General features: G+C 40.5%; 1 protein-coding gene across 6 annotated transcripts in view; it reads left to right on the top strand.

Annotated features, from left to right (window-relative positions):
- Positions 1 to 15,976, top strand: part of LOC111267002 (alpha-crystallin B chain) — a 35,828-nt gene that overhangs the window by 6,170 nt on the left and 13,682 nt on the right. The window lies entirely within an intron of this gene.

Below are 15,976 nucleotides of genomic sequence, written 5' to 3'. Positions count from 1 at the left end.
ATAGGCTACCTTTAGTTGTGTCCTTGTCACGATACCAACGCCATTTCATGCAGCAATATGTGAGTATATGTACCTATACAACGCGCAAATGTATATACATATATGTATATGCATACCTGGCTCACAGCATCAACATCGTTTTTATCCGTCGTTTTGCTTTTGTGCCTACATGCTTTCACCGTCAACAGTGTTATTACATTATAAGAGACAGCAAAGCCTTCAAACCGATTACGTTTGGCCTACACTTGCCTGCCTGCCTAGTCCAACATGGGTCAGCAGACCAAGCTCAGGCCATCTCAGACCATCGACCGCTGGTTGATCCTTACACCCACCTCCGCTATTGTTGATCTTCTTGTTTTTAGAATTACTGTAGGCTAAAGGATGCCACCGGCTCAGTAGGGACGTCGTGTGTGATAGCAGCACTTCTATACGCCTATTTGGACGTCTGTTAATAGGGGGTTGATTAGGAAACATGCACATTTAGCACTGCGGCTACTTCTTCAAGAGCTAAAACCTCTCAGCCGAAAGGAAAAATATAATCCGAAGATAGCTTTAAAGTGAAACACAATAACGCAGCGTTGAGATGAGCCAGTATAAAGAGTTTTCTAAAGAAACTGAAACAATTCACAACCCAAATTTGTTGTAGTTTAATGGGTCAAGCTAGAACTGATTTATTCAGTACGCTTATAAGAACGGAGTTTATATATAAAGACAAGCGGGTTTATTACTGGACTTATATGTCAAGCTTTTCGAGAAAAGGTGTAGAAATAATATCATGTAAAATTATATAGACACTGTCGTTTGGTAACCTAGTTACAACTCCAGAATGGCAAGAACTTTTCACCCTTGCTCTCCTTATTATCCACTTAATGACGCTAAAAACTGTGTCATGTCATCATAATAAGTTACTATCGGCCTGGCTCGTATAAAGCCTACGTTCACATAGCCATATGCTAAATTTATCGTAAATTCAATCGAGGAAAGAAGACGGAGGGGGGAATGTGCCTTACGTGCTGCCGCGTGAGGGTTACGCTCGAACGATGATGCTGGGTTAGAGAAGATCAGCAATGCGCAACAGAGGCATTCATTCGTGTTGGGGTTAATATCGTTAATGGGCATAACGCAATGACCAGACCCAAGGTAATGCAAGGAGTTTTCCAGATGATCCGTGCATTGAACTCAGCACCAAATGGATAAATTTTGTTGCTATGAAGTGGTGCACCTAATTTAGCTCGAAATACACATAGAATCTGCCTAAGGAAGACACATGTGGTATCTCTAAAGGTTATTGTTCGATATATAGCTTAGCAATTGGTGTGTTTTAGTTTTGGCCACCGTTATGCGTGTGATACCTTGATTTGCCTATTTAAATATGATGAAAGCGCCAATGCGAAATTGTGTGATTGTCAAACTAAATTCGCTTTTTTTTTTGGCCTTTTTGCATTCCTGCAGGTATAATGACTAAAAAAGCAGGTAATTGTTTGTACTATCCGAAGCCGAGCAAAGTCCTCGTCGAAATAGTCTTCCTACCGAAAATATTGTCGCGAACAACTATCTGACTCTACCTGTTTCCGCGTAAAATGAGGATTGAGGTTATATAGCCAGACCGCAACTTAAAATACCGTAGCAGACCTAAGGTAGACCCACACCTCCCTTAAATTCAACAGGGAGAACTCTACTCTGAGCGCGAACAAGCGACTGTTAGTGGCAGGGCAAGCAATTTTTATATCGTTTCCTACATGATATCTTTTAGAAAAGCATATTGTTGATAGAATCAAAATTTAGATCATCACTGTTGTGTGTAATATATCAGAGATAATATAATTATCTCTGATTGTGAAAGTGTATGGAAATTATAATGGCGTATTCCCAATAAACACTCCGACTCCGTGATGATGACTCCGACATGAAACTTTATCGCCCATTTTCCCGGCATCTTCCATGTGCCTCTCTAACACGCATGTTTTATACTTTTGTTTTCAATTGTTTGGCTCAAGCACACTGTTATTGCAAACTTCGATAGTAGTTTTTAATGTAGTATCAATTTCAGCACATTTCTTTGCTACGTTGCGCAGCTTTCCACATCTTTGCTTGTTTTTTTCTTGACATTATTGATGATTCGGGTACGATGAGTTGTTGTGCACTGGCGTCCGCCTTGAGTAGGTGTCCTCGAGCTAGGCTGTGTCGAGCCAGCATCGAATAAATGGTCATTCTCGATTCCCTGCTCGGAATCATCCATCAGTTCTTCGCCTTGTTCTTCCTAGTCTTCATTGCTAGTCTTCATTGGCGGTCTTCGTTGCTCGTTGCATAATACGCCGCGAATAAACATGATGTCAGAAAATCGCGAGTGCTACTATTCCTCTAGTCGAGAGAACGACAACACAGCAGTAAAAAAGCAATGCTAGATAACCTGCGCTCGCTCTCAGGCAAGCTGATGTTCACTGTCAACTGTTAGCGTTTGTCCATTTCTAGCAACATCGCTATCCTCTGGACTTTTCGTCCTCTCCGAAGAACACCATCATGGCCGTTTTGTTATAGCTGTTATTCGACCACCATCCATACGAACACTTGATGGCGACGTCCCTGGCTGACGAAAAGTAGATGGCAATAGAAAGAACATCGGCAGCAGCGCCAGCAATAAGAACGATGAGTGCAGCCAGTGTGTCGTGTATATGGGTCGATCTAGTTGATCAAACAAAACGACGGCCGTAGTTGGGCACTCCAGATGAGCAGGTCCGTTATCGTTGCTCTACGTGGGCTATATGCAGAGATCAGTAGTGTCTGCCATACAGATATGAAGGCTTTGCCATTCTCAAAGCTCAAAAACGTTCGATTTGTTTGACAATCGTGGTAAAGACATTTTCACGATTGTCGTCATACACTGAGTGGGCTGTTCGGTGCATTCTAGTCTGCCAATAGATGGCATTAAACCCACCACTACCGATTAAATGAATCGTTTGATAAGTTCACATAATTAGACGCTCGCCGTCGAAAATTCACCGTCTTCGAAGATCGGCCATTTTGGCCACGTACAGTAGAGATAGGTGTAAAAGAAGTATCGGTAGGTTCGGTGTTAAGCAGGGAAGATCCGTATTAATCGTCAGGCGCTGTTGTGTGTGAGCGATTGGCCAAGGGCCGCTAGAGCACCACCATTTCGCTTGATGTAATTTGTAAGCTTCAAATTGAAGAGAAAAAGTCAGCTCTCTTCATAGTGCACGACTATCAAATGCCTTTGTGTTGCATTCCAATGAATTAATATTTTGAATAGATAGGCGCATCTGAGTTTCCAGTATATTACAATATGGTAATTTGCAAGCGGAGCCCAAAGGATTTACTCCCATCACTATTACACATCGGCCTCCACCCCTAACGAGAGTTTGATATCGATGTTTTCAAAGAACAGTATCAACTGGTTAAATCATAGTTCAAAGAGTGTAACTACTGGGTTAGCGACTTAGCCATGTCAGTCTTCGCGTATATATATAATAATGATGATAACGTTCAAATGGCGCGCTCTTCAATTTTTAACAGCTCGTATCTGCGGCAAACCGTGCATATTCGTAGCATCGCAGGTGGTTCCTCTCTATAATCGCCTCGAGTGTTTGATAATAATAAGAAAAAGAAAACAAATGAGACTTCAATTTGTCTTCGATTGCGAGGTACATATCTGGTGTTTTATTTTTAGATGTGCGACTGTGTGACGGTCCAGCAACTTCTGCTCTAAAAGTTGACGCCGTATTTTTTCTCTTTCATCTAATTCAGTCTTTATATTTGCCTCTGATCGCTTGCTTCTGTAACGTTTAATTTATTGCTGAAGTGTACGCACGACCGTAGTCGTAACGTTACGAGATAGTTGTCAGTGCTCGCGAAATACTTACACTCTATTGCGTGGGTTTATTATGTTATTAATGGAATGTTATTATATGAGTGCGGTTGGCGATAGCTAACACTTTGGCTTCTGGAATTATCGTACTAATATCTATCTATTTGTTTATTAATGTCGGCCGGTGTCGGTCTTTGGGCTAGCAAGAATCTGATCATGATACTGTTCATTGTCGACTGGGATGCTTGTGGCCGCCTCAGTCGGTCATAGCTGTCGACCACGGTTTGTCAGATACCAATGACGTTAAAAGAGTACCATGGAGACTCCGTCGGTCAGTTATGCGGACGGATGAATAGTTCAGTAGCATTTATATTTTTCCCATTGATTTCTAAGTCATTAAGTATTGTTGACTACGAAGGACGAGCATTTAATTGTCTTCTGCTGCTGCTGTATAACACCTTTATAATTTATGGATAGATTCGTTAATGACTGGCTTTCTCACGTATTCCAAATCGAAGTTCGGTAATGAAGAAGGCGGCGGCGGCGGCGGCGGCAGCTCTACAGGGACAGCTAATAGCGGAAAAAAATCGTTTTTGTCGAATCAGTATTTATAAAATTGGTCGACTCTAATCAAATGAAGAAATAACCATAGTAAATATGTAACCAAGTGTGTGACTGTACAGTAGAGTAGGTCTGTGCTTCTATGCATTCAGCATTGTAGTGCATACTCTCCTCTATGACACGTAGGTTGTACAATGTAGATGATGATAGCGTATCTGAAGTCGCACAGGCACTTCATCTGCATGGCCGTTGTATGCGCATTTCATGCTTAGTGTATCTTCTATTTATTTTAATTATAAGGTGAAGCAAGTTGAAGGATTCGACAAACGAGCTGCACAAACGATATGTCGCTAAGAGCTATTTTTAAGTCTACCAAGCTCGCTTTCAGTTTCTCAAGTAATTATATGTTATCGCACAATACACACAAGCGGTCTAAAAGATCTATATTTCGAAATTTTCATCATTGTTGCTGCAGTTGTGATGATAGCGGCAGTAGTGGTCAAAATGAATATTATATGCATGGCCGGCAGACCAAGCTCAGCGTAGAGGCAAATATGCCCTTCCTCTAGATCAGTTTGTAGGTATTCATATATTCATGCAGACGCATGAATCGGCATTTGTTGGAACTAACGGTAAAACAGCGTGTGGCCATCAATACGTTCTTACAAATACAGTGCCGATTACTAACTTTGAGAACGTTTGACTCGCACATAAAAAAAAAAAAAAAAAAATGAGATACGCCGGGTTGTTTGGTCTAGACTATCTATAATTATTGTACGCCTCTTGCATTTGTACTAAAGTGAAAAAGCTTTAAAACTAGGATAATAAGTATATTATTTTTCTTTGTAGATCTGTAGAAGAAGCATCATTCAAATTGGAGCATTTAGAAAGCTATATTAACTTCCTATATTTATATCTGTTATTTTTTAGAGCCACAAAAAGAACTTAATTCAAATCGATAATATTTCGTGATGATCTAGAATTAGACGTTCAGAATTTGTTTCTGTGATCAGCTGATTTCTGGCAGCTCTCGATTCTAACCGATTACTTGGCAAACTACATGAAGTAAACAAAAAAAAAATGTGTGTGTAAGTTACTGCTTCAGATGAAGTGTTTCGAAGTGTGTGGACTGGCATAGTAAATTGGCGGGATGTGCTTAATTATTGACACTCATGAGGTAAAAATCGCGACGATTTATCGCAACGAAACAGAGTAATACGTTTGTCTTCGCTGGGAAAGAAGTGCAAAATTTGAGGTAGCATTAAGGTCAAGCCACTGCTTCATTTATGCCTGCAAGTAGTCTTAATCTTCAAGAGTATTTAGGTATAAACCTGATACATAACGTAACAAGTGTTACGTCGAAGGACGACAACAAACTCCTGGGTCAGCCACGGACAGTTATCATAGTGAAGCAGTATCTTTTACATGAATCGACGCGTTGTTTTTACGCTGCGCGTATTTATCTAAACGGTTGTACATGCGATGTTGGTAGTTCACTCAGAGCTCAACGGCTAAATAAATCACCAATTAAATGTAATCAAGTGTTAGGTTCTTGGCAACGACAGAACCTACTTATTTCGTAAAAATTATAGACTAATCGTACGTCTTTCGTGTTATTTAATTCTTGGTATTTTAGTCGTATGCGGCCAGTACCAGGACGAGCGGAAACACATTGCTTATACTAAAGTAGCATAGAGCAAATCTAGTTCCGAGTACGGAGACATGCCCTGTAGAAGTTTCATCTTGATCTAGGGCCTCTGAGTCATCGAGTGCATCTGCAACATCTACCAAGTTTCTGCGGAACGAATCCTGCTCCAGCAATGATCGTCCCCAAGACAGTCTTTTGCTCTTTCTTCTCCCAGTCTAATCTACAATGGGCTTCCTTTCGTTCGAACTGCTTGGGTCCCCCCCATCTCGCCATTCTGCAAGATGCAGCTGCTAACAGTTTGGTCCGTGTCGTACATCTTCCTTGATCTATACTCGTGCGTTCCTTGAAGAATGATGGGAAAAACGTTTGTCGTAGCGCAAGGCGCTATCTTCGCTTTCGTTTGAAGGGTATATTGCTAAGCTCCTATGCGTATGTGTACCTACTGAATAGAAAGTATTTATTCTAATGTAGTTTATACACATAAATTAACTAGAAAATCATTTTATATTTTTACTACTAAGGATAGCATTGTTGAAATAATTCTACGACCTAGAACATATTTATGGCTTGAATATATTTTTATCGAGACCCAGTTAAAAATGGCACGTTGTTGACTCGACTGTTGGAAACAGCAGATACCTTTTGCCGCATAATAATTGTCAAAACTCTGGGAGAAACTCTTGCCTTAAATTGAGTTATAAAAAACGCCAGCGATGGCCCGTACTCCTTTGTATTATTTGTATTTTCCGAACCCACCTCTCCCTTTTTCCCGACAAACGCATTCGGAAACAATGTTAAAAAAAGCAGTAGAAAGGCCTCTGCTTGGAAGAAATTCCCAAATTGAATGTACTTCACATAGATTATCCTCTATTGCCAACCACGTTAACATTTTGCTTTAACAGTAAAATAGGGCCTCTGATTTTTCTCATGGCACTTCCTCGCTTTATTCAGTTTTATCCTATCTGTGAGAGGGCAGCACAGTTTGTCCACTGTCCATGGATTACCGTGGCATCTTACTTTTTGGGTATGAAAAGAAGAGATCACGTGATTTGGGGGCAACTCGGCTTCACTCCACTTTACCGTCGAAGTCGTTTCGTAACAGCGGGGACTCGTTTTTGCCAGGGTTAGGTTATCATCATTTGTCTTGCAAACCTCTTCAAGCGATTTGGGAAACAAGAAAGCCAGAGGTCATCTTCTAGGAGCAAACACAGCCTGCAGTTTTGCCTAAAATTATGCCCCTTCTTCACACACGCCCCAAATAGCGTTCTTTTTTGCCCTTTTCGTGGGTAGCTCAAGGATTATTGGTCCGTGACAGTTTGCGGACGATGGACAAACTCAAGAAAAATTTCCGTGCTGTTATATCACCAATAAGTGACGAAAAACTGGGCGGAGCAAATAAGCCAAGGAAGCCTATTTTATTGATGTTGCAGTTGGTAATCGCAAATGTAATATATTAGTGCAAAGGAGAGATTTATGTAAGCTCGTCCAGCTGTTTTTCGTAAACATCAATTGCAAGTTGCTCCCCATCAAATAGCTATCGCTGTCTTTGTACAATTTGCCTGCTGCAAAAAGAAATTTGCACATACCACGTGGGAAGCTTACTCTCTGGCTTCACAGAGTTTCAACGTCAAAGATCTTTATCGTTCCGCTTCTATGAAGACGTTGTATCTAAAGTGCTTCAATATAGACCGCGGCAATTCTTTATCTCACAGCAGATAGCACACGTTTTTATTACATCGTTTATTAAATAATTACTTTCGATATTTTCGTAGTCTTTGCATGGCCAAATTTGACCTAATTTTTTATGCCGAATTGCTTGTATATATATATATATATATATTGGTGATTAATGGTAATGTTAAAAAAATAAATACTTCCAGTGACATCCGGGTGCGATACACGGATTACGGTCTTATGCTTCGGGTCATCTTCGTTAACGCACAATTCTTTGTTCAGTTATTTATATTTACTTAGTAATTCAAATTGAATTCTTTGTTTGATAATTTAGTTTCTGACAAGTTAATCTCTTGTGAGACGCTGGCCCTGCGCGTGTTCAGTTTTGAAGTTAGCTTAATAAATGCAGCCAACGCTACGTGTTCTATTTAGATGGCTTGGAGTTCATTAATAACAAAGGCAACGAAGACAAATTGTAGGTAGGCTGGTGCTGCCATTGCAGGTCAGATACGCTCAAGAATCAGTCGTCACAGATAACGGCAACCTATTCGATAGTGCTGTTCCTTTTTCGACCCACATTCTATGCCCAAACGTAAGCGGCAGGATGAACCACCATTTGTCGGATAGTTATCCTTACCCATTAGTAGATGGCTAAAGGGACACGCGCTGGTCGCGAATGTTATCATCATGTTCGTAAAATTAAATAGTATTGGCTTCCGTGCCGAGCGCACGATCCAATGAACAATACGATCGTAGGAAGCACTAACAATGGTTGATGCCATAGAAAAACAGCACCAATGGGCACTGGAAAAAAGCCGTTATTTTTTTTTTATACAATTAAGTCGACATTAATACTGGTTTTTCTAGAACGAAGCTTAATTATCGGCTTGACCAAATGTCTCGTAACATGTCGTACGCTGATCTTCAGTTCTATCATGACTGGTAAGAAGCGCACATCTGCACGGATAAATGAAAATATTCATGCCGTATTTAGTATGACCTCTCATTATCGAATATTATATATATATATATATATATATTGGTTCGAGTGAGCGAGGAATTAGGATAAGGCCAAGGTATGATAGAAATGCCTCTCGAGGGGGACTCGTTACTATTAATGCCTCTAAAAAGAAATTGCTTTATATATGGTTATACTGTTTCAAAGGCTATAAAGTGTCAAGACGCTGGCCGCTTGGTTCTAGAAGATTTTCGTAAATCACTGAAGAAATATTCTCAAAATGTCGTAAGCTTTTTTTTATGCTTTTATATCGTGGTATGCTTTTATGCATCGTGGCGGTGTTTCTGATCAATGATGGGCAAACTTTAACTGTTACCATATAACTTGTAGGCGAAAAATATAGCCGACTTGCCCTAAACAGAATACATACACGTTTTAGTTTATCTACTTATTTATCTAGTTTATTAGACAAGCCATTTATTCAACTTTCCGAGATATTTGTTATACATGAAGAATAGCACCTCGTTTCTGCTGCTACGAAATGACAGAATGAATGAATTGCGGGCAACAGAAAATCGATGTTAACGAAAAACTGCTTGAATATATAGTAGCGTGTCTAGGATGTTTTTTAAGCGGACAACCCGTTTCGTTTTTAGCATCAACAGAAAAAAATCAGACAAAAAAAGACGAAAAAAATCTATCTACCGTGTTTAGTTATTACTGGTGCACAAAAGAAGAGCCATCCATCCGCATTTTGCTACAACCGTAATTCGAGCAAGTAATGAATGCAGCACTCCAAGCCCCTATACTAGGTACTTTTGACAAAATTCATTTCCAGAACTAAGCGGTCGTTTCACGATGCTAAAACAGTAACGTGCCGATGTTATTTGACAGTTGGAAATTTTCGTGCTAGACGGAGGTAGACTGTGATGTATGAATTGCCATATTGAAGTACTACTATTCAACGGTAGTACTATATTAGCCTACGCGTAGACTAAAACCGGCTTCGAAGCTTTACGAGATGTATGCGGAATTTCTGGTACGAAAGACCCGGTTCGGCTTCCCATGCTCAAACCTTTGCCCACCCGTGAAGCAATTTCTTCGTTGAATGAACGCACCAAACTAATTGTCACCTTTTTATCGTCTCATCCCGTTTCTCCAGCTTTTACTTTCATGGAACAACATTGAACATCTCGTTAGCGAGGCGTTCACGATACTAATAATAGTAAACGATTCTGTTTGCTTCAAAGATTACTCAAAGGAGATGCACCAGCAGGAGGGATAAAGGCAGGAATAGTACAGGCTATAGTACAAAGGGCGGCTGGTTTAACTAATATACCGTGAAGGACTATTGGCTTTCCAATAGCGTTGTATTAAGGGGGCTTAAGGATTATATCTACGTCACATGGAGTCACGCTGCCTTTTTTTTTTTCGAGATATATCATTAAAGCAAGGTTATGTATTTTTGTTCTTGACAAAACTCCAATATAACTAAGCAAAGGCGAGTCCGGTTTACTAATTTCGAGAGAAAATAGAACACCAGTGGCCACGACTGATGCTAGGGGCAGCTTATCGGAAGCAGCTAGCTACCTCAAGTGTAACCCAGGCTTTAGGATATTGATTGCCAGGTCTTAACGAGGCTTAGAATGGTTTAAACGCAATAGTCGAAAATGTCTACAATCATAGTATATAAGCAAAACAAGTCTTCGACGAAGCATAGCATGTGAGTAAGATTTTAGAATAGAAATAGAAGGGTCAGTGTTATATTAGGTGTATGGAACAAGGTAAACACAATTCCATATTGTTGTTTGCGGCGTTGCTTTTAATGCGCTAATAAGATGAAAATCCCCATTTGTTTCTTAGACGGATCTGGAGACGAACGTTACGTCTGTCACATATGGTGTCAATGACACTAATTTTCATGAAGCTTCACAACAGATCAGATTTTGAATACCCCTTCCTACTGGACCAAAGGCTCTTCGACAAATTTAGATTCGTGTACTGGGGTCGTAAACTCACGAGGTTCATCCCAGGTTATACTATTTACTATTTTCTCCTGTTTGGAAGTTCGAAGTGCTCTAATAAAAGAGATTTCCCTTTAGGATTTCGTTAAATTGCAATGAAATAGTTTGGCTGTTACGTCGTAAAAGTGGAATGAAAAATGGAACTAGACTCGATAGGCTTACGTGTGCCAGTAGGCTTAAATCTAAAGAAGGCCGCGAAGCGTTTACAAAGCTCATTGTTTAAATCATTGTTTTAAAAGAAAAACGCATTTTATATACAGATTAAAAATAAGCTAGTCGTTAGGCACGCGACAGCATTAACAAGCGCTCTTCGAAAGTCCGAAAGGGTAGGGTGCTACCTTTGCGCACAGTGGAAGCAAGCCGTCACGTAATGAAGGGAGAACCCTCGCTTTTCAAAGTTGTCAAAAAACGATCAATTGAAAAGGAGCACAAGAACTGGCCTTTGTTGTCGCCTTCGTACAACATCTGCGGCGCGCCAACACGGTTGAAATAAATCGAACGCAACCCGAAGTCGATAACTGAGGCGCACAGGTACCCAGCGAAGTACGCTTAGTGGTCGGTTATCTTTGCTGTGATGTAATAAGGCCACCGAGATTGACTAAGGACGTTCTAGCTAGATCTGGTGCGCCTCTCTGCAAGTGGCGTACAATTTCTCTACGCACAACGTCTGGCAACGTAACGGATGTGTTCGCCCTCGGCGAAGGCTTACGTATTTACCTTTGGCCATCCATTAGCACATGCATCTTCAAATTCAAAGTTAGCTTTAGGAGCAATCAGCCTTCAAGCTTCATCGGACTCACGACGGAAACGTGACGCTCGCAAAGACATTATTACTTGTGTGAATTATGCATTCCTAGTTACGTCATCGATTCATTTGACCAATTTCCATAGATTATAGATGCTAATGAGAATCTGATCCGCTGGATCGGCTAGATTCTCAGATCCGCATGGCGAAGTTGTTCAGGAAATGAAATAGGTGAGCACTTAAATATTTAACTAGATCCACAGGACTAACAAAGAACTATCCCAGCGTTCTAGTAAATACTCCCAAATCGATGTATCGATCTATTGTTTTTCAGAGACAACATGAAGGTCCCCATGAACTTTATATGTTGATCTCCGACTTCCGGTATAGCGCACACGGCGGCAACATTAGATCATGCCAGAACTTCGTGGTACATCCTGATGAACAATGCATAAGACACAAAATACATTTGTTATCAACCCTAATAGTATTATGAAGTGTGATTCAATCCAACGTTTCAATACATCGCTAAGGTTATCGAGGGCATATAGGCGTCGACACTAGCAGACCAAGGGCATGACAATTCATTACGTATTTTGGGAAGTTTTTTAGCTTAACAGTAGCGTGCCACAAAATATTACAGAGAACACTAGTAGACCCAGGTAGAATCAGGAAACCTTAATTTAGCCTTAGACCGGCCCAGTGTGCTTTCGATTTCCGCATTGTATGAAACAAATAACAAAGTAGTATCAAGATATAGAATAGAAGGTAATAAAGAGACAAAAAAAAAACGTCTCGTTTATTCATACCGAAAAATATATGGGCACAGTGGAATGGAATACCTTATTGGCGGCTCTAGAAGGCCGTCAAACTAGCTTTGCTGCGGTATCATTTCCACTTACCCCAGATGTGATCGAGGATGTTCTTCTATGTGCTAACAATCCTATTTTTAGGTTTTTATTATGTCAGGCGGACACGTGGTTAGTTCTGCATTATGCTGTATATATTCAAGGGCTATTGAGCATTTCAGCAATCGGCGTGATAGGTCCTATTCTAGGGTACTCCTAGAAACATGCAAAGGTCCACTGTCGCCGTTACTGAAGTGAAAAAGAAAGGAAAAAACGGATAATAGGCGTCACAGGCGTATTAGTCATGTGCGTATGAGATCCTATACACACTGCAGAAGTGCTGGATCGCGATGTATGAGATTTACTTGATGAAGATCACAGATTCCATCGTTACTGAGACACAATCTTCATGGTAAAACTTGCAAACCTGCATTTAAAATAGAAATAGATAATCGTTCTCGAATCACGAGTTGAGTCTCTGATGAAAACGTATAAGAGATAATCAGTTGGTATTTCATTTAATTCGGATATATACCTATCGTCAGATACCTATAAGCTAAGTTAGATATTAGTCAACTATAGAGCTGTAACATAGTCCCTTAGTAACTGAAAAAATGAAGCAGATATTCGCAAAATGAAGAGTGTACCTTTTCAGCTTTTTTTACGATTGGATCGTACAGGATTTTCGATCAGATTCTACTTATCTACCTTCAACGTTCTTCACGAGCGAAATACTATCTATCTGTATTATTGAATGCACACAATAAACGTTTTCGAAATTGTGGTGCTTGGAACCAGAATTTAAACTTGAAATTTCATTTTTGCAACATTGGCTCTGTGTCGTATTCAGAAAAACCTAACCATACGGTAGCCAAAAACAGGTCGGCTCTACTCGGTTAACGGGCCGCAATGAAATGTGTCGTCCATGCGATCCGATAACAGATCGGAAGCAGCTGTCAACGTCGTTGTGGGTATTTCGTATATTCGTAATAACAACAACAAGCAGCAGTAAATAGACGAAGGACTGACGTTTTAGGCATGTCATGTCATGTCCGCATATTTTGCTGGTGGTGCAGACGTTCGCGAGCTTGAACCTGCCCTGATGTTCTTGTTGGATGCTTGATGCTGTTTCGGTCATCCGGACGTTAGAGGCCAGTCGAAGTTTCCCAATGTGGAATATGGTTTCCACCGTTGGATTTACTACCGTCGCTACTTAACAGGACTTCATGGCCTTTTTCGAGAGTGCCTTCGGCGACCTCAGATGTAGCTAGTGCTGAGCGACTTATCCTACTCGAATCCGCGCAGCAACCATTGCTCAGGATTGACGAGCTCTCTGCGAAAGCGCTAAATTAGAGAAGAGAAATTTCTGTCGAAGTGTCTCGCGTCTAAAGGCGTTTGTTTAGGATAAAAAATCCTTATCGATGGTACCGTTTACCTACAAAGGAACCACTTCAAGGCCCGGAAAGAGGAAGCAGTTGGTAAGGAAGGCACAAGCTGTTGTTGATCGGTAACTGCTTCGAGCAGCCCGAAACTATCAAAATTTTTAGCCGAAACAATCGACTTCACTGTAGCTGTTCGTATAATGCTAATAAAAAAATAGCCCTAGAAATAGCTGTCGTTTGCCCTATCGTGTGCTGAACAGTAAAACCAATATGCTTGACGATCGCCGAAAAAATTAGACGATCTTAGGATAATATCTGAATAGAAACTATTCTCGTAATTAACAGAAAGCTCTAAGTAAAAGACGCACACGAGTGCTTCATGGCACTTTGCATTTGTTGGCGATACTACAACTCCGCTAACAATTTGCAACATCTGTGTCTATGCCATATGGTATTTATTTAAACCAGTGTACTATGTGAAAATGCATCATCGGGGACCCCTTTACGCGCCAGCAAAGATCTAATCGTATGGGGCTTTGACGAAGGATAGAAGATTTAGAAAAAACATCGCCACTACACTCACCATAGCCACTATTATTATCATTAGAGTCAACCGTACTTGATCAACGTTTCAGTTCTTTATCAAACGACTTCTAGAACATACATAGATACGATGATAGAAGACCATATACGATATATACATTATTAGTATGACACTCTATTTGAATACGCTCATCTGCTTTCGCGCAATATGTCTAGATGCTGTACGCTAAAACTGCCCGCATACGCTTAGGGGTTTGTCCAGATAAAAATGGTGCACATAGCGATATGAGCATAGTTTAGCTAGGCAATAGTGATGATGACGGGGGCGGTATCATTTATTATGACGATAGAATTTATCGATTCTATCCGATATGTATTGATTCTGAGGGGGCGCAGGAGGTGGTCGAACATCATCTACTGAAAGGCAGGTTGCTCAGTCGGATCTTTATCGAATTAAATCAACGAGCTTTTGTTCATGAGATAGTTAATACGATTCAATATAGATCTGTTGTTTGCCATAGAAGATTACGGATGTAAGAAAAGAATCAATTAGTTCGGGCAGTTGCGCCACTGACAAGGGGCGCATTTAGCAACATTTGATTATGAACCTATGACGTGCAAGATATTGTTGAATGAAAGGGTTTTCTACCGTAAGTACAGCTGTTATAACATTATTGAACCATATGTAGTTAAATAGGAAATTGCCAAAATAATTGCCAACAATACCGAAGTAACAACAAACGATCTTAGCCTTACGCGTTGTTTGTAACATCTAATAAAAGAAAAAACCATGTTCTGTTTTTTTTTTTTGTAAATACTTATAATTGATCAGCTGCATATTTTGCTGTGACTTTAGGTATTTCGCAGTGGTGCCGTTGATTGTTCGAACGCGCCCCCCCCCCAGTTCGGCTGTGTACTGCGTCGTCAAGTCGTATGCGATACACGTGTGCTTACGCTGACCATGTTCCGTCAACCGACGTACATTTGTCCTCAACTTGAGTTACCTACCGCATATAGCGGCTTATAGACCCTTCTCCGTGTCCCCATTTAAATTGTCCACTTTCTTTAAATCTCTTAAGCCCCCTGATCTAGTCTTTACGGAAATAAGCAGTGTAGTTCTTTCACTATATCATAGACATACACACCAGAGCTTAAAGCAAGTGATAATATGCCGATAGAAACTTGGCTTAAATGGTAGCTTGTTAGCGAATCATGCAAAGGCCCATGTTTAGTGGGCGAGGGCAACCAGCCACGTGAACTTAGAAAGCTAGAGTCGGTTTATTCGCCCGGCGTCTATTAAGAGGGCAATTCTAGTTAGTCACCTGTGTTTACTGGCACATAAACGCCGAAGAATTTGCATGATGAACTAGATCATTCAAAAATTGTTTTAGCAGTACCTATCTTTTCGACTAACGTATGACGCGCACTGGTAAACTCTGTCAGTATTCCTACGTAAAAAAGGCTCTTATGGCGTTCCTATTTTGTACAGGTTCTATGGACCGGTCGTCTTGACAGATTCTGTGGCATAAGTTGACTAATCACTCAATGCAGACTGTTTTGTTGTTTTGTCGTTGCTACATAAGTAATATATCTTCGAAGAATTCTTGCCAACTCACTTGAGAGGTCTTGTAGTCGCAACTTAAAGACCTTTGTGACCCAGGCTAGAGACCGTACGTCCTGCAGATGAAGTCATCGTGCTTTTAAAGAGTCGCACGGATGTCTAATTAATAATATACAATCACATACTCTGTAGCAACTTACAGTAAGTAG

This window comes from Varroa jacobsoni, unplaced genomic scaffold (assembly GCF_002532875.2).
Source record: "Varroa jacobsoni isolate VJ856 unplaced genomic scaffold, vjacob_1.0 scaffold_1140, whole genome shotgun sequence".
Lineage (NCBI taxonomy): Eukaryota > Metazoa > Arthropoda > Arachnida > Mesostigmata > Varroidae > Varroa > Varroa jacobsoni.
This window is presented reverse-complemented; position numbering and strand designations above follow the sequence as displayed.